Genomic DNA, 19,015 nt, shown 5'->3' on the forward strand with positions numbered 1-19,015 from the left:
TGTGTGTGTGTGTGTGTGTGTGTGTGTGTGTGTGTGTGTGTGGTGTATGACTATGAGAGGTTGTTTAGGATATTTCCAAATTCTAAATCTCCTCTTTTAGTCTCTCAAGTGCTGGCAGTGAACACCATCAAACACAACTGCAAATATTTAATATTGCTGAAATCCAATATATGCAGAAAACAAATCCTTCAAGAAAGTAAATTGGAATTTTCTATGTTGTAAAAGTATGCACAGCTATAGATACCATTCAATGTCGAACAGCTAAATATCATTTTTGTTTTCCTCTCAAATATAAAACCATAGCTAATGCCTTTATAAAGTTGTCTGTAAGTAACTAGCGGTTATATAAAAATAAAACCAACTACTTGACACTAAAGGACTGAAGAAGTAGTTTCTATTTATCTGTACCCACTTCTCAGAATAACAAACAGTAGCACCGTACGTCATGACATGCCACAATTCACTTTTAGTGGCTGTAGACTGTGTTCTATGCAGAGATCCTGGGTGTACTCAAATGAGACAAGTTATTATCTCTTTCTATAAATTCTTGTTCATTTTGGACAGAAAACTTTAGCTTTTGTGATTTTTTTTTGCTATAGGGCAAAACATAAGATATATAAAAACATAAAACATAAAAACATAAGTTAACTTAAGTGATAGAGAGAGACCTGGAATCAGTCTTATCTACCTGTTCACTCCTCCGTTCTGTCTTGCCTTTAAGGATAATAGATCTCACAAATATTTTTCATTCTGCATATCATATGAACATTAATAATTTTCTTATCCTTACTTCACCACTTCGGATAATCATTGAGTTAAAAAAAATAAATAAATAATCCTGTGTTATTTTATCTAGCACTTTCTAGAATGGATAACTCCTACCCCCCTTCCCCAAGCATGTACTGTCTTAGAGAAAGTAATAAATCTAATTTCAGTATCGAATAGTAAATAAAAGATATAAAAATTTAGAAGTCTTTAAGTAAATATATTATGTGCTAACAGTGCAAGTTATCAGCAAGCAATTTCATGCATTTTGATAAAAGGTATACAGAGTCAATGTACCCCAAAGACCAGTGAACAGAGCTGCTGGGACAAACTTATCAATTGTCATTTGCCTCTCTTTCTCTTATATTATTGGCTGAAAGAGATGTTTAAAAAAAAAAAAAAAAAAAAAAAAAAAAAAAAAAAAAAAAAAAAAAAAAAGGGCTGGCGTAGATTCACCAACTTTTGGCATAGCAGAGCACAGATACCATAGAGAGATAGTTGTGCAATGTCTAGATGACCAAACCAGAGAACCTTCGTCTGTTGAGACTCAGGAAATGGGTCCTTTAATCTCTCCCTTCTTCATTTTCTGAATATACGTATTAATAATTATTCAATACCCTTTGCTGTTATGTTTTGATCTTCAGTATAAATTCCAAATTTCTCAGGTCACCATATGTCTATTTTAAGGGTTTCTCATCATTTCAGAATTTCATCTCAGGGATGGATTCCACAACCATTTAGAAGGAAAATCCAGTATGATTTAAACTACTTTCTTTGTTGGGGCACCAAAGTCATGATGTTCAGTTTTCTTTTTTATTTTTCTTTAATTCCATACCTTGGGAATAATTTTATTACTTTTATACTATGTATGGTACAAAAAGAACCTGTAAATCTTAGAAAATCCTATCCTATATTTTATTCCATTTCTTGCAATTAAGAAACTTAAGTTCAGGAATAATATATTATTGTACTAAAATAGAACAGTATAACTACCATGACATTTTAGTCATCAATACAACCTCAACTACAGATGACAAAATTAAGATTCAATGTGGTTAAAAATTAATGAAGAATCTATACTAAAATTCTGAGAAGTTAATACATATGGAGCTCAAATCAGGAATCGTAAACCAGGGGCAATCCTCCTGCCATGCTACCACTGAAGTATAACCTATAGTAACAGTATAGAGTTGAAGCATTTTCAAAGATATACCAAAGATGACAAAAAAAGATTCGCATATAAGTTCATGTAAATGTGAACTGTAAATATATAGTGGTAGTTGCATTGTTTATTCGTATATACATATATGATTAATATTCATATATTTGAGAGGAAGAAGTATTGTTTATCCCTTATTCAGGAGACTAATACCTTCTAATGTTTATTGTAAGCTTAAATCACACATTAATTGATTGGAAGTCCTGTGTGCCAACACAATGAGTAATTATATGAGGAAGAGAAAGTCATAGCTCTCTCCCAGTGGACCTAAAAACTCCTGTCCCCATTATTCATTCTTCACTGCCAGGTTGAAATTGGCATTGGCAATTTGGCATAAATACATTTCCACATCACCATGCTCCAGATACACGCTGATGATTAACAATTACTTACTGAGTGTCGAGTCCAATAGCCTTCGGGAACTTAATAGAAATTCATGAAGAGTCTTAGATGAAAAATTTCCATTTTGTGAGGTATGGAACAAGAGTTGGACAGGTAGATTCCTCCATGTATAATTAAGGCAGCAAAGCAGCCCTCAAGAACAAACAGACCATGGATCTTTGTAGAGCAAAACAGAAAAGTACATGCAGAGGAATAGATTTTGAGAAAATCATTTCAGAACAAATTTAAACTCAGTAGCTCTTTCCTAAGGCTTCTTTCTTTTGCCATAGTGCAGCCAAAGCAAGGGCCTCGTCCTGGCCTTCATTCCCTACAATCAATGAATGTGTATTGAATGAGGATTTTACCTCATCCAAACCTACTGGATCTACCTCTAGGTCCTCAATCCAGTGCTCAGGATCTTAACTTTGGTTCCCTTTTATTTCCTTGTTGTCTTATGCTTCAGTTTATAAATGATGTCCGTCATACCTCCAGGGAGACCTCTCTAAACTCTACATCTGATTTCATCACCCTCATATTCCTTCAGAGATGTCCATTCATTGTCAGCCCCACATAAAAGGATCTTCATGCAGTGGTCCCAACCTGCCTCTCCAGTGTCACCATTCGCAACAGATGAATATAGCTAACAATATTCCAACTCTGTATTCTACTAACGCATAGAAGCATGCTTTTCTGGCAGCTCATGTTTTAGGGTTATAAGTTTTCTCCCTCCTATCTCCTTTGCTAAAACCCTAGTATATGTGTGGTTTCTTTTCTTTTTCAGTTTTTCCCCATTGCCTCGTAAAAACTGTGAGAGTTTATCTTTGCTGAAATAGCTCTTGAGTGATCTTCTCAAAGTGTATCTTTTTCTAATCCCTTCCTTCTGTTGTACTCAGAATGCTATTTTAGAACAGGTAGTTTCACTAATCTGTTAAGGCCCTAGCAAGTTTCTAGGTCCCTATCTATTCAGAATCCTAGTCAGAGCTATGAGGCATCACGTGATCCTGACAGTATGGGATCACCAGTTCAATGGACTCCCATTTCTTACAGCTGTGACTTCTTTCTTCAAAACTTCTATGTTCCAACCATCATGGAATGTATTTATATACCTCTTACATTCTACAATTGATTTAATTTGATAACTCCTATCTGTTATTTAAATAACATCTCCTTTGTCTTGCATATGCATACTGATAATTGAGTAGGACTACTTATCTATGTTCAAATCCAACACATCTCTTGGTTGTGGGCCCTTAATTTAATTGGCATTCAATTTGAAGACTGATTATTATTGGACAAACTGTCACAGCATCACAACCTCTATGAAAGCAGGGATGATGACGGGAAGAACATTGATCTGATGGTTGAAGACCCAGAATGGATTTGCATTATGAACTGTAAGAGAGGAAGACAATGTTTAAAAATTAGATGACCAAACTTTCAAACCTCTATGATGCTAAATCATTGCATCACCATGTTAATGGTTATTATTCTTCCAGATACAATGTGCAAAATAATTGTGCACAAGTTTCTAGACAAAGACGTGCATGTCTTCTTGGTTATTGTTCTATTACAAACAAAACCTGTTTTGCCTTGTTCTTGGTTATCCTTTTGGAACTATATGGGTAGAAGAAAGATCTCATATGTACAAGAATTTAATAACCTCCTTGCAACCATCCCTCCTCTACCATTTACTAAGTGCATCACCACACCCATTAACACATGGTTTCCATTACAAGAGAATGTCACATATTGAGTCCTGTAAACGACTCTCCATCAGTTCTTTGCTGTATTTACCACTATTCAAGTGGATCTTCTAGCACACATTAAAATACCAGTATACTACTAGCAATAATGTTATTGCTATGCCCAAAACTATGAAACAATGCTCTAACATCATGGAGAAACACAAAGCTTCATTTATTTAAAATTTGTAAAGATGAATGCTTTGACATAACTACCTAAGCTAGAACTAGACATTTATAATCATTTTGAAACTACAGATATATTTTTATTAATGAAATTTTTTTCCTCTAATTTTTTACTATATTAATAATGAAAATTATACTTAATTCCACATTTTGCTTTGTTGTCAAAAAACAAGCCAATGAATTGAGATAAATTTATTTCTAAATCAAATTGTAAGTTTTCTGTAGGTATTAGAGATCCCCAGAAGTAAAAATCACATTCATAGAGGCAGTGATATTTTTTAAAGGATGAGTATATTACAGACAAAATTGACAGTAGAATGTGAGGCCTTGTGGATGGCAGTCAGATCCACAGAGATGATGAGGTAGGGTGAATCTTGCACCAAAGGCTAAATCGAAGGCCTAAACAGACTGAACTGAGGATAGGGGGTGACTGAGCCAAGAGAATATGTAAATAACAACCAGTGCTAATTAGTAAAGCCAGAACCACGCCATTAATTATTCAAGGAAAGGTTTCTATTTATGTCCAGTTTATGCACAGAGAGGAGAGCAACAATTAAGAATGTGTCTAAAGGGAAGACCTGCCCCTGGGAATATGGCAGGCACCTCTGTAGCACTAGTCTGGGAAGCTACTGATGAGCCTATAATATGTAACCTGCTTTAGGCAGAAATTTTCAAGAGATTTTTATGCCTTATCGAGAATTGTCAGTAAGATACCAAGAATGATAAAAACCATCATTGGAAGGAAGAGTCAGTTGAGACCATTTCTTCAGTTTTGAATGCCTTTTATGAACGTAATAGATGTCCTTATGCAATGATAACTGAACATGGACTTTCCACTGACATTCAGATGGCTATTTATCTCCCAGTGGCTAAACAACCGTGTCCAGTGACATCACAATGACAAATAAGAGAGCATCTCATCTTGTCATCTATGTAGAGAGGGTGCTGACACCTAACATCCCAGAGCATACTGGCAAAACATGTAGATTCAAATCCCAACCAGCTCTACAAGTCTGACTATGCTATCTTTGTGTATTAGTTTTCTGATGCATACAATGAGTATAATTATAATTCCTACTTCAGAAAGTTGTCTGAAATGTTCAGTAACATATTTTTACAATACATAGGAGAGTATAACACATAAAGAATACCAACTTACCAATTATTAATTAAGCAATTTTAAATACATCTCATTTCAATAAGACAATGAAGAACTTAAACAAACAAAATATTTTCAATAGTATTTAACTTAAGAAGCATATAATTATTCATTTAAAAACTAATATATATACATATATATTTGTGTGCGTGTGATTTTATATGCAGAGTGTATATGCATATGCCTACACAGGCCAAAGGGCTTTGAAGGCCCTGAAACTGGATTTACAGATAGTTGTAAGCCACTTCAAGAGATTGCTGATCTTTAAGAAGATGAGCCAAGCTCCTAACTACTAAGACATTTATTTCTGTAGCTGACATTCACACACACACACACACACACACACACACACACACACACACTCTCTCTCTCTCTCTCTCTCTCTCTCTCTCATCTATCTATCTATCTATCTATCTATCTATCTATCTATCTGTCTGTCTATGTCTGTCTATGTGTGTATATATATATTATTAACATATATATTATTAACCTCTCTATTATCTATCATCTACCCATTATCTGTTTTCTATCCATTATCTGCTTTTCTATCTAATATATACATATATATATATATATATATAAACTCTATTTGTCTATTATCTATCATCTATTTATTATATATTGATAAACATACACATGTATATTATTTTTCACTCAGTTATTACTTTAACATATTTTAAATTAAATACAATTATATTACTTGCCATTTTCATTTTCTTCCCTCCAGCTTCTCTTATGTTCCCTCCCTCCAACCCTTCTATCTCCCCCTAAATTGATAGCATCTTTTATTTGATTATTGCTACATATTTATGCACAAATACAGGCATATATAAACAAAAGATTCTGAGTATAGTTTATTGTTTGTGTATATATGATTTCAACAATGACCACTTTGTTTTGGATATCCATCTAGTGGTCTCATTCCTAGGAGAGGCTAATTAGCCCTCCCACAGAAGTCCTGAAATGTCTGTAGTTGTCTATGATTTGAACCTCAAGACATCTCTCCTTCTTCCACATTAGCGTATTTATTGATATTGTCCTCTTTATGCACCCATTTTCATAAAAGGTTGTTTCCCCAGCAAACATCTTGCTGTTGTACCTTTTAAAAACTTTGTGTCTTCTTCTGTAAAGAGGCCCAAGTGATAGATGCAGGAGCTGAGATATAGACTTAGCCATTTGGCCTGGCTTCCTCATGATATACTGATCACTGCATCGCGTTCAGCTCCAGTTCTGTTTCGCTGTGATTGTGTCCTTTGGTCATAATGAGAAGCTCCTTCAGTGAGGGATGATAAGTATACTTATCCAGCAAAGGTGGCTTGCAATGTGTGTGTGTGTGTGTGTGTGTGTGTGTGTGTGTGTGGTGTGTTTATTTCTAAATACATAAATATAATATGCTCAGTCTTTATGTTTCTTGTATGTGTATGTTTTCAGAATTGACCATTTGGGATTGGATAACCAATTGGAATTCTCTATCTTAAGAAATGTGATTTTTCTCAGAAAAAAAGAGGTTATAAAGTTGAAAGAGTATAAGGTCCAGGGGAGCATTTGGAAGAAGTTTAGGTAGGTGATAATGATGTAACTATAATCTTAAAAATCTCTGCCAACTTTACATTTGACAGAGGATTAGTCAAACACCTGATATAAAAATTAGCTATGGGGGGGTATAAGGGACATTTGGGATAGCATTTGAAATGTAAATGAAGAAAATATCTAAAATATAATTTTAAAAAATTAGCTATGGAACTGAACTACAGACTTTTCAAAAGAAGCACAATAGTCTAATGTGAGGAAAATATAAACTGAAATTCCATTGGTATTTCTTGTCACCAAACTAAGGATGGCTGTGATCAAACAAACAGGGGCTGGTGAGGTTTTTGTATAACAAGTACACTTATTCACATTGTTGATGCTACTGGAAAGGGGGTACACATGCCTGCCTTAGAATATACATTCACTACCTCTCTATGCAAAATAACTAGCCAATAGAATCAGTCTAGATGTCTATCAGTAGATAGGTAGATAATGAAATTATGGTATACACTCACACACACACACACACACACACACACACACACACACGATTTTCTTTTGGTACTAAATAAAAAATGAAATTCTGAAATTTGCAGGTCAGTGGACAGAATTGGAAAGCTATATACTGACCGAAGGAGTCTATGGGGTTAACCAAGGTGAGATTCCTACCAGAGGGGCATATCTAGACTGAAATGGCTGGCTACCCCCTATAGCCAGGCAGGACTTCCAGAGGAGGGAGGGAGTCTTACCTACAAGATGTGTAGGGATAAAGATAGAGTAGAGACTGAGGAAACAGCCAACCAAAGAGAGCCCCAGCTTGAGACACATCCCCTGTGAGAGAGACAACATCTGGCACTATTAACGTTACTCTGTCATTCCTGCAAATAGGAACCTAGCATAACTGTCTCCCAAGAGACTCCACCCAGCATCTGATGGAGACCGATGCAGAGACCCACAGCCAAACATCAGGCAGAGTCCAAGGAGTCTTGTGAAAGACTTGGGGATAGAAGAGAGCAAGTGGGAAGGATCAAAGACCCCACTAAAAGAACAACAGAGACATTTAACCTGGGACCTTGGGGGTCTCACAGAGCCTGGGCTACCAACCAGGGAGCATAGAGGAGCTGGACCTAGACCCACTATATAATTGAAGCAGATGTGCATCTTGGTCTTCATGTGGGTCCGGTAACAATGGGAAATGGATCTGTTTTGCTCTTTGTTCCCTGCCATTGGATCCTCTTCCCCTACCTGGACTGCTAGGTTGGGCCTCAGAGGAAGGGGATGTGTCCAGTCCATGCCTCAGAGTGGGGTGGTACCCAAGGGAGGTTCCCCTTCTCTGAGGTGAAGAGGAGGGGGTAACAGGTGGACAGATTTGTAAGGGTGGGACTAGGAGGAGAGAAGGCAGGGAGCCGAGATGAGAATGTAAAGTGAATAAAAATAAAAATACCACATATAGAAGGTGTGAAAGAGCATGTTTTTTCAGAGAGGAAATTATCTCAGATGACTTAATACTTTCTAGTTCTATCCATTTCCCCACAAATTTTATAAGTTTTTCTTAAAAAGCTCGGTACATTCCATTATTTATATATACATTTTTACATATGCATTTTCTTCATCCAATCATTGATGACTATCTAGGTTGGTTCCATCTTCTAGTCATTGTAAATAATGAATAATTAACATAGACTGTCAAAGATTTCTGGGGTAGTATATAGAGTAATTTGGGTATATGCCCAAGGGTCATATGGTAGCTCTGGCTTTAAATTTTTAAGGAACTCCCAGTACTGATTTCTATAGTGGTTACTCCAGTTTATATGGCTACCAGCATCCTCTTTCCAAAAACTGCATTATTTCCTCCAATACACATTTTTAATACCTTGTTCTCTAGTTTTAGCTCTAGATCTTCAATTCCTTTGATCTATGTATCACTTTGCACCAATATCGTCCTATTCTGTTACTGTGACTAGGCACTGTGACTTGAAATAATGTTTCCAACACCCCCAGCATTATCTTTTTTTGCAGAAAAATCCTGACTCTTTGGGTTCTTTGGTTTTTGAGTTTCCATATAAAACTCAGGATTGATTTTTTTCTGCTTTCACAAAGAATGATTTGGGATTATTTTTTATGGCGATTGTAATCAAATCTACAGATCACTTTTGGTACTATAGCCACTTTCACAATATTAAATCTATCAATTCATGTGTGTGGAAAGCCGTTCCATCATATAGTGTCTTTTTAAATCTCTTTCTTAGTGTCTCCAGTGGTACAGGTCTGGTCTACATATCTGATAGTATATACTAACCTCTCTCCTCAGTATACCTTATCCCAAATTCCTCATCCTCCCAATATTTTGTCCCTACCATTTCTCCTTCCATTTATGTTCCACTTTCTTTCCTTCTATTATCTAGTACTAATCTAAATTTAGTATTCATGTATTTTATTCTTTGTTTCTTTTTAATAAATATGCAAAATAACTAACATATTACTTTACAAAGTACTATTAATTTTCTTTTTTCTCCCTAACATAATTAGGGCATAAAGACTAACTGTTTTATAGTTTAGATTTATTCCACTTAGCAGGTCTACCCTTAGATAAGGTCTGCTATCGTAGACACTATTCTACTCAAAAGAGGAGTACAGACAGACTCCTTCCCTGGCTATAAGTCTAACAGAGGAAAGTCACGCTGCAAGCCAATTAGAATTCATTCCCTCACAAACATTAAAAATCCTTACTCTGAAAGTAGAAGGAGAAGGGTGCTCTACATTAAGCAAAAAAATCCAATCAATGATATAACTCTAAATGTACAATTCCGAACCCCAAACTACAAATAACATGAAATATCAATGTAATGCATCTCCTTCAAAATCTAAAAAATACAGGACATATTATTTGACCCATTTATCTATTGTTTTCATAACAATTACACCTCATTTTTCAAATTCAGATACTATTTCAAGGGGAAGGTGAAGGAACAAATACTCCAAGAAAATAGAATTAGGTACATAAGAGAGCATGGCTGCTCAAACATCTGCAGAAGTAGAGTCCAAACCTAAACCAATCCTAATAGATGAAGAAGGTCAGTTTATCACTGATCAGAGAATAAGCAAGTATAAATTACAATTTTAAACATAGTCACTGAAAGCAGGAACAGGCACTATGATAGAAAAAAAAATACTACTAGTTGTAAAGTCACAGAATAATCAATACAGTAACAGCAGATGACTCCAATACCCCAGTTTCACCAATATACAGATTGCCTTGTTAAAAATAAAGAAATATTGGGATCAAATGTACTTAGTAGACACTCAAAGGACATTTTGCCTGAACACCTACAGAATATACATTCTTCTCAGAAACCTGTGGAGCTGACTGTTCTATTGTTCAGATCAAGGGTACAAAACAATTCTCAATGAATACAGTAAAGCTGAAGAAAGTTCTTAAGATAATCATATTGTTTTGAAATAAAATAAAATCAACAGCAAAAGAAACCACAGAAAACCTTATGGACCCACAAAGACTGAAAAACATATTGTTGAATAGTGAATGATGGTTCACTCATGGAATCAAGAAGAAAATGGAAAAATTCCTCTTTTAACAGAGATGACATAACAAAGTTAAGGGGTACAATGGAAGCAGTGCCAAGAGGGAAGTTTAGAAATAAATATATCCATTTTAAAACCAGAGAGGAGGGTGACCCTGTAGGAGGACCAGCAGTCTCAATTAATCTAGACCTCTGAGATCTCTCAAACAATGGACCACTAAACAGGCAATATACACCAGCTGCTAATATGAGGCTCCCAACACCCATACAGTAGAGGACTGCCAGGTCTGTGTTCATTCAGAGATGATGCTCCTAACCCTCAAGAGACTGGAGGCCCCAGGGAGTTTAGAGGTCAGGTGGCATGGGGGGTGGGGACATCCACATTGAGACAGGGGGATGAGGAAGAGGTATAAGATGTGAGGCAGTAGGAGGGTGGATGGGGATGGGGGAATAAAATATGGAGTGTAAAATTTATTTATTTATTTATTTATTTATTTATTTATCTATTTATCTCTCGATTTAGTTATTTATTTTAAAAAACAGAGAGGTCTCAGATACCTTAATGTTGCAACTTAGGGTGCTGGAAAAACAGGTCCAACCCTAGAGAAGAAGGCAGAAGATGAAATTAATATCATGGCAAAGACTAGGAAAATGGAAACTAAAACCAATTCAAATCACCAGAGAAACCAAGACTTCGTGCATAGGGGGATATAAACAGAAACCAAATAAACCTTTAAGCCAGAGTATTTGAGAAGGAAGTAAAAAGACACAATTTAAAGAAGACAAGGAGATATTACAACAGATAAAATACAACTCAGAAGTGAAATAATAAATAAATTTCCTTGAAAAGTATTTTATGTGCATGTGTGTATGTCTAAGTGGATGCACATAAACCACATGTGCTCCTTGGAGACCAGAAGAGGGTGCTAGATCCCTGGAATTACAGGTTGCGAGCTGCAGTTACCGATTATAGGATGCTGGAAAATGAACTCTTGTCCTCTGGAAGAACAGCAAGTACTTTTAACTTCTGAACAATCCCTCTAGTGCCAGACCACTTCTTAAAATCACATTCCACTTATTTCGAAAATCTAAAAGAAATGATCAGATTCATGGGGTCATGTGAATATCAAATTTAAACAAAACCAATATGAAAAGTTCAAACAGATCTATAACAATCATTGCTATTGAAATAGCAATTGAAATCCCCACCAAACTTCAACATCAACAACAAAAAAATGATCAGACCTTGTTTAACACATTGCAGACAGAATGCATCAGACCGTAAAATGCTGTTCAAATTATTTCATAGAAAAGGAAAGACTATTTCTGAACACATTCTGCAAAGCCTATATTATACTGATACTAAAACCAGTTAAAGGCACAACAAATTAAATGCATATCTCACTAATGAACATAGATGCAAAGGGTCTCATGAAATACTTTTGGAAAGATTTCTCATTCATCAAGAGCAGCTGCTGCTCCTGCAGAAGATCCACATTTTGTTTCTGGGACCTGAATGTCATCATACAACCTTTTTAACTCCAGATGCAGGGGTTTTCTGCCCTAATCTGGCTTCCACAGGTACCACACCCACAGTGCACTCAGATATATGCAGGCAATGCACTCATACACATAAAATGAAAATAAATAAATCCTCCAAAGCAAAGCATTAAGCCACAATTCTGTCATACTTTGCTAATATCAGAAGCCAGACTCCTCAGTATTCCAAATTGGACTGAAGACCTGTTGATCTCCAGGAATCTTCTAGGCCTTCACCATCAGACAGGACAGAGTAGTCCCAACACCATGTCCATAAACTGAGCAACTACTGGGTTCCAGTTTCTCCCCCATATAGATGCCTACCGCTAAGTTACTTAGCTGGAGTTGTGTAAGTCAACCCACTCAGTCCCCTTTATGGTATATATTCACACTATCCATTCAGTTCCTCTAGAGGACCCTGACTAATACAGGAACTGAACAGAGCATTCTCCAAGAAGAAATATAAACAGCCCGCAAGCACTTTAGAAAGCTCTCGGCACCTTTAATTGTCAGGAAGATGCAAATTAAAACTACGTTGATGTTCTACCTCACTCCAGGCATAGTGACCATCATCAAGGAAACTAAAGGTAACAAATGCAGATGAGGGTGTGGAGACAGAACTGCTGATTGTAGTATAGTCTTGTAGAGCAACTATTGATATTAGATTCTCAAAATCCCCAAACTAGAACCATCGTATTACATACACAGATATATAATTCCCATATATATATATACATATATATATACATATATATATTCAAAGGATATATATATATATATATATATATATGTGAATATATATATTCAAAGGATACTCTCTTTATCACAGAATTACTTGTTCTTCATGCTTCTCGCTGCTCTATTTATAATAGAAAGGAAATGGTTTTGCACAGATGTCCATCAACAGATGGATAGATAATGAATATGTAGCATATACTGCACACAGTGGGATTTTATTCTACCTCAAACACAGATGAAATTCTCACATTTTTAGAAAATATAATAAATGTGGTACCTTAGATTCAGAAAAATAAATAATGTAGGCTCTTTCTATAATAAAAGCTTTAGCTTCCAATTTTAATATTTGTGCATTTATGTGGATATGTGTATAGAGCCCAAGTAACTAAAAGGGACTACCTAGGAGTCAGCAAAAGATTACTAAAGTGGGGCATGGTATTAGAATGTGTATGGTATGGAAGTGGAAGGGGATAATAGTAGTGAGAGGGTTTAAAAGTTCTGGTCAATTTATTAATGTATGAAAACACAGTTATATCTATTATAAGCTAATAAAAACCCAAACTACTAAAAATTGAATGGGAATAGTCTATGTGGGTAGATAAAGCTACTCCCAGAAGCTACTGAAAAGTTCGACTAATAGGAGTGGACTACTTCCATACAGTGATTGATCTAGAAGTTCCCCAAAGCCATCACCATCATATAAGCAATGCAATTGCTTTGATTGCCTACCAGATGACTTAATGGCAAGATATTTTGGTTAAAAATGTCATGCCCTTTGGTTGCAGGACACACAGAAATTAAGTTAGAATGGGCTAGCAGCTTCATCCTTTAGCCTGATAGTCATAGTTCCAGAAGGTTATATGTAGACTGCTGGGAGAGAGAGGTATTAACCATTGTTTGACTCAGATGGAGACCCTGTCTGCAACAATACTGACAGGCTAGGCAACACGGGCCCACTGGTGAAATCACGGCAAGTTCCTGACTGTCCAAAGTCTGTCTCTGCAGGAGACACTACAGAACTTCTCCTGGGAACTTAACCAAGAACTCCTGTCGAGGGAAGTCACAGACCCTGTAGGCAAACTACTCTAGGTCAGCGGTTCTCAACCTGTGGTTTGTGGCCCCCTTTGGCAATTCTCCAAAAATATTTACATTATGATTCATAACAGTAGCAAAATTACAGTTATGAAGTAGCCACAAAAATAAATTTATGATCTGAGGGTCACCACAACATGAGGAACTGTGTTAAAGAATGCAGCCTTAGGAAGGTTGGAACCACTGCTGTAGTTGGGTGATTCATTGTATCCACCAAATAATCTTCTGATTCTGCTTAAGTCCACACATTGGTGCTATTTTTCTAGCTCTTGTCAGAGCAGTTTCTTTTGCCAGGGTCGGTGGTGGCTGCACACATTCACAACTGACCCAATACTGAGAGTTAGTGATTGGCAAATGCCCTGTCACCAATGTCACACCTGTGTCAGTCTCTCTAATACTCAGGGAACGTTCCTGAAGGGACAGGAGAATGTAAGAGTTTGGAGGAAGGGATGGGAAAAGGGGTGTAAGATGCTACCTTTGGCATGACATGGCTATTTACATTTTAACTCACAGGCTGTGGATGATGTGGTTACCTACACAAAATCTATAAAATATCAGGCCCGTCAACACTCGGTTAGGGAAGGCAGAGGTGAGGTGGACTTATGAGGCCCCACTCCTAGCTGAGGATTTATGTAATTAATGGGTTATCATTAAGGAAGAGACATTGTCTTCAGTGGTGTACTGGTATAGTGCCATATTCCTGTAACACCCTAATGGAATTCATTAAGTCTAAGAGTCTTCTTCCTTCTCTCTTTCCCTCTCTCCCTCCCTCCCTCTGTGTCTCTCTATTTCTGTTTCTTCCTGTCTCTTTGTCTCTGTCCCCCACTCCCGCACATACTTATTCCACATATAAAGTTCTTCCAGCTAGTAGGAAGAAGGAAATGAGTAGGTATAGGGGAAGGACAAATTGATACCTAGGATGTTCTGCTCATGGTTGAATCACACACTATGTACATGGATAAAGATACAGTAAAATCCATTTTCACATATAATTACTATATGCCAAAAACATTAAAATAACAGCAACAACAATGACAACAACAATAAAACAAAGTAACAACAAATGATGATGATATGGGGAGTTAACATTTAGAGTTGTAAACTAGTATAGCCACTATGCAAATAAGTAGGGAGATGCTTCAGAATCTGAACTAATATATAATACAGCTGTATTACTTCTGGAGGGCTCAAAGAATCTAAGCCACCATACTTTATGGTATATACAATACACATTACACTATACACGATACACTATTCATAGTACATGATACACTATACACAGTACACGATACACTATACATGCTACATGATACACTATACACAACAGATGATACACTATACATGATACATTACATAGTATACACTATACATCATAAAGGCGACTCACTCATGTTTATTGGAGATTCATTATGGCAAAGTTACAACTAGCTCATATCAACAGACAAATGACTAAAAGACACATGGAACATGTATACAATGGAACTATCTTCAGCTGTAAAGAACAAAGCCATAGCATTTGCAGGAAAGCTGAGATAAATGATGGTTATTGAAATAATCTAGTCTCAGAAAATCCCACATTTCTCTCAGCACAAAATCTAGATTTATATATATATGTATATATATATATATATATATATATATATATATATATATATATATCATACTAACAGATAGATATGACAATTTAAAGAGTATAAAGAGAGAGAGGCAGAGGAAGAAGCCTGAAAGAAGAATTAGAGGAGAGGAAGGAGAATGTAATGGGAAATATGCACTCTGAAAGCAGAACCAAGAACTATTTGCAGTGTAGGAGGGGACCAACTGAAGATGGACTGTGGAAGCTGGCAGGCCAGTGGAGGGTGGATAAAAATATAGTGATGTGTATATGTGAAAATAGCCTAGTGAGACCAGTTACTTTGTATGATAGCATTACAAGCTATTAACTAAAGTGTCACAGAGATATATTCAAACAGCACATGAAGAAATTCACCCTTACTGAAAGCTATGCTATCCAGTTGCCCAGAGAAAGAACATGAGATCAGCCATATTTACCTTCGATATATATCCTGCAAGCACTAAGAACTATGTAGTATCCTGTTCTTTCTTGTTTTTGTTTTGAATCTGTCACACCCCCAAACCAGTTGGCTCTCTCTGCCCACTGCAGCTCACAGTCCTTGTGTGGGTTGGCTTTGAGTAGAAATCCCATTCTTGGAAATACGTGAGCACTAATAGCATTCAAATCCTATAGATGTTGGGCATTGTGCTTTACGAAGTGACTCATTAGGAAAGATCCTTGGCCTCTGCTCCTTAACTACTTTTTTTCTGCTTTAGAGCTGTTTGCTTGTAGCGGGATACAGGCTTCATCCCTGAACTCCCTCTTCCAACTGTGGCACTGTACAATTGCCACCAATTTTCCCTTTGTGAAAAGGGCACAGTGCTATGTGACTCAAAAGGCAGTTGGATAAGGAAAGAATATCGCTGACACACCTCACATAGAATTTAACATCTGGTAGGTGTCAGGTGAATCCAAGCTTTTATGATTGTTTAAACATAATTCAGAGGACTAGCCTAAAAACAGATGATATACAGAAATCAGACACCAAACCTAGTGATATTTCCAAATTGCCACAAAAAACATCATCCCTGGATGAAAGCGATTTTTAACCCAACTGTAAGATCCAACTGTCAGGTGGATATGACACCTCATCACATACTGATTGGGCTGACATTTGTCCTCCGTAGTGAGTCTCAGGACACTCTTCTAGCAGAGTGACACCTTCAAGGACTCTCTTCAGAGACTTTGGAATGCATACAAAAGATCCAATCAGCTTCATAATAACCAAGGAATTAGCTGCCTTGAAGGAAAATTGTTCATTCCCTGCTATTTTGCCAGTGAAGGTCATTGAGGCCACAGCGAATTATCTAGGGAGACAAACATGCAGCAGACTTGGTAGTAAATTCCTTGCCAGTGATTTGGAGCCCTGCAGCCATGTTTTTCTTAGATCCCATATTGACCACAGTGCCTGGCATGGAATAGATGTCTCCCAATTATTTGATGACTAAATAAATAGACTTGTGTTTTAGGGCAAAGTGGACACGAAAGGAAGACAGCGAATACACAAAAATCTGTTAGATCTCCTCTTGACAAATAGGCCTGTAGCAGCACCATAAATAAAAATGATAGATGGACTCTGCTGTTTCTGTGAACAGGAAGGCTCACATTCTGCCACAAGTTTTAGCATTTTTACAAAACTGATCTCCACCACTCCGTACAAAGGTTTCGCATTTTGAGGACTCAGCTAGAGTGTGAAAACTCCTCTCTTCCAGGCACCGTCCTCACAAGCCATCCACATGCTCTGTTAGAAGTCCTCTGTCCCGGTGGGCAATGGATTTGATCCACAGCATCTTTCACACGGTGGTTCAATACAAAGTCCCTTTATCGATGCCCCTTTAAATGCTAAAGACTTAACTTACCGTGTCTCCGCTGGTTGATAAATTTGGTTCAATAAAGACCATTTAGTTCATCTACATGGTGAACACATCAAAATCAGTAACTTGTCCAACACTACTCCTTTGTAACTCCTCTTTTATTCAAGTCTGGAACTTTATCTTCTGTTGCAGCTTGTTTTCATAGTAGATTTTAAGAAATTTCTTAGGCTTCCATCGCAGTTTATGAAATTAAGTGGATGATGACGGAAAGGGCACTAGGCTTGGTTCTGATCTTAAGGCGGCAAAAATTCACTGCATGACCTTGAATAAACTGTGTTTAGTAGGAAAACATTTTCAGGACTTAAGGATAATAAAGAGAGTGAGTTTAAAGGGAAGGGAGCCAGGGGATTAAAGAGGAAATTTCAAATGATTTGCACTGGGGTCCTAAAAGTAATACCTACAAAAGTTGAAAAGCTGAAGGGAATGAAAAGCTCAGATGAGAGATCAGAAGAGGTCAAAGATTAAGTGGACCTTAAAGCAATGCTGAAGATTCCTGAGGTTCTTGATGGAAAAGCATACAATAAGAGGCAAAGGAAGTAAATTATTATGGACATGTGGAGACGAGGGTTGCTGGAAGAACTAAGGTCAAGGCATCATTATTCTGTTTGCTCAAGAGATCCCTCCAAGCAAATGATGTATCCCATACCACTGCAGCAGAGATTCAGGGGCAGCCCTGACTTTATTACCTATTTCACTCATGCTTATCAGTGGAGAATATCTCCATGACTGCAGACATAAATTAGAAAGAAAGATGTAAGTCGCATGCATCCCAACCCAAAGTATTCAAGAGGATTTAATTTCTAGCTTGAGCAAAGTATGAAACATATCTAAAACTGTTAGTAGCAGAAGAAACTGTCATCCTAGCCGTTCTGTTCTCCAACTACATGAGGGTTGGAGGATACAGTTTGCCTTCAGGGAACCAGTGCCATAAAAGAATCCGAAAAAGTTCAGAAAGCAACAGGGAAACAGAGAAGGCAGAGAAAAGACTCACTCACAGTTCTGGGTGGGAAAGCCATCTAGTCTTAGGCTCAGTGGGTGATGATCAGACAGAAGCAACAGGTTTAGAGAAAATGTAAGGTTCAGATTGCTAGCCACGAAAGAGGTTCCACCTTCCATTGTGCCTAAGGGTATGGGAATGAAAAGTAAATGGAAATGAGCTCCTTATGTATTCCTAAACTGGCTTTCTGGTTGTTCAGATGATAATTAGATCAAGATACAGGAGATGCTGTACCTGGGTCATCCCTAAGCTATGTTGTTCACATTCAAAGGACAACGGATTGGACAGCTTGGACAAAGGACAACTTAGTTTATATGCCCCTGTCAAAATGAGAGAGGACAGAAAATGTACACCCTAAGAAGGAATGGAGCCAAAGGTCGGATGGGAGGTCAGAACTGAACAGAGATGCCTTGTAAAGACTTGAAGTGTCAGGGTTGGGGGAAGTACCTCAGTGGGTCCCCACCTGCTCAGAGGACGAGGGAAGAGGGGTATGAAGAAAGAATTATGGGAGTTAATAAGTTAAAAATAATTAAATTTAAACTTTAAAAAGTAAAAGAAAAATAAAAGTAGCAGAAATTTAAGATACCCCGATTCTTTTTATTATTATTTTCTTTATTTACATTTCAAATGCTATCCCGAAAG

General features: G+C 37.0%; 1 protein-coding gene and 1 long non-coding RNA gene across 8 annotated transcripts in view; both read right to left on the reverse strand.

Annotated features, from left to right (window-relative positions):
• LOC115062591 overlaps window positions 1-11,606 on the reverse strand; it is a 44,063-nt gene extending 32,457 nt beyond the window's left edge. For all 3 annotated transcript variants that reach the window (XR_003842528.1, XR_003842529.1, XR_003842527.1), the window contains exons 1-4: window positions 11,486-11,606; window positions 11,080-11,121; window positions 3,681-3,757; window positions 2,378-2,542 (exon numbers count right to left, since the gene is read on the reverse strand). This is a non-coding gene — a long non-coding RNA (uncharacterized LOC115062591). The remainder of the gene's footprint in view (window positions 1-2,377; window positions 2,543-3,680; window positions 3,758-11,079; window positions 11,122-11,485) is intronic.
• Window positions 1-19,015, reverse strand: part of Nrg1 (neuregulin 1) — a 1,045,353-nt gene that overhangs the window by 686,719 nt on the left and 339,619 nt on the right. The gene's annotated exons all lie outside the window — the stretch shown is intronic.

This window comes from Mus pahari, chromosome 19 (assembly GCF_900095145.1).
Source record: "Mus pahari chromosome 19, PAHARI_EIJ_v1.1, whole genome shotgun sequence".
In the NCBI taxonomy this organism is placed as follows: Eukaryota; Metazoa; Chordata; class Mammalia; order Rodentia; family Muridae; genus Mus; species Mus pahari.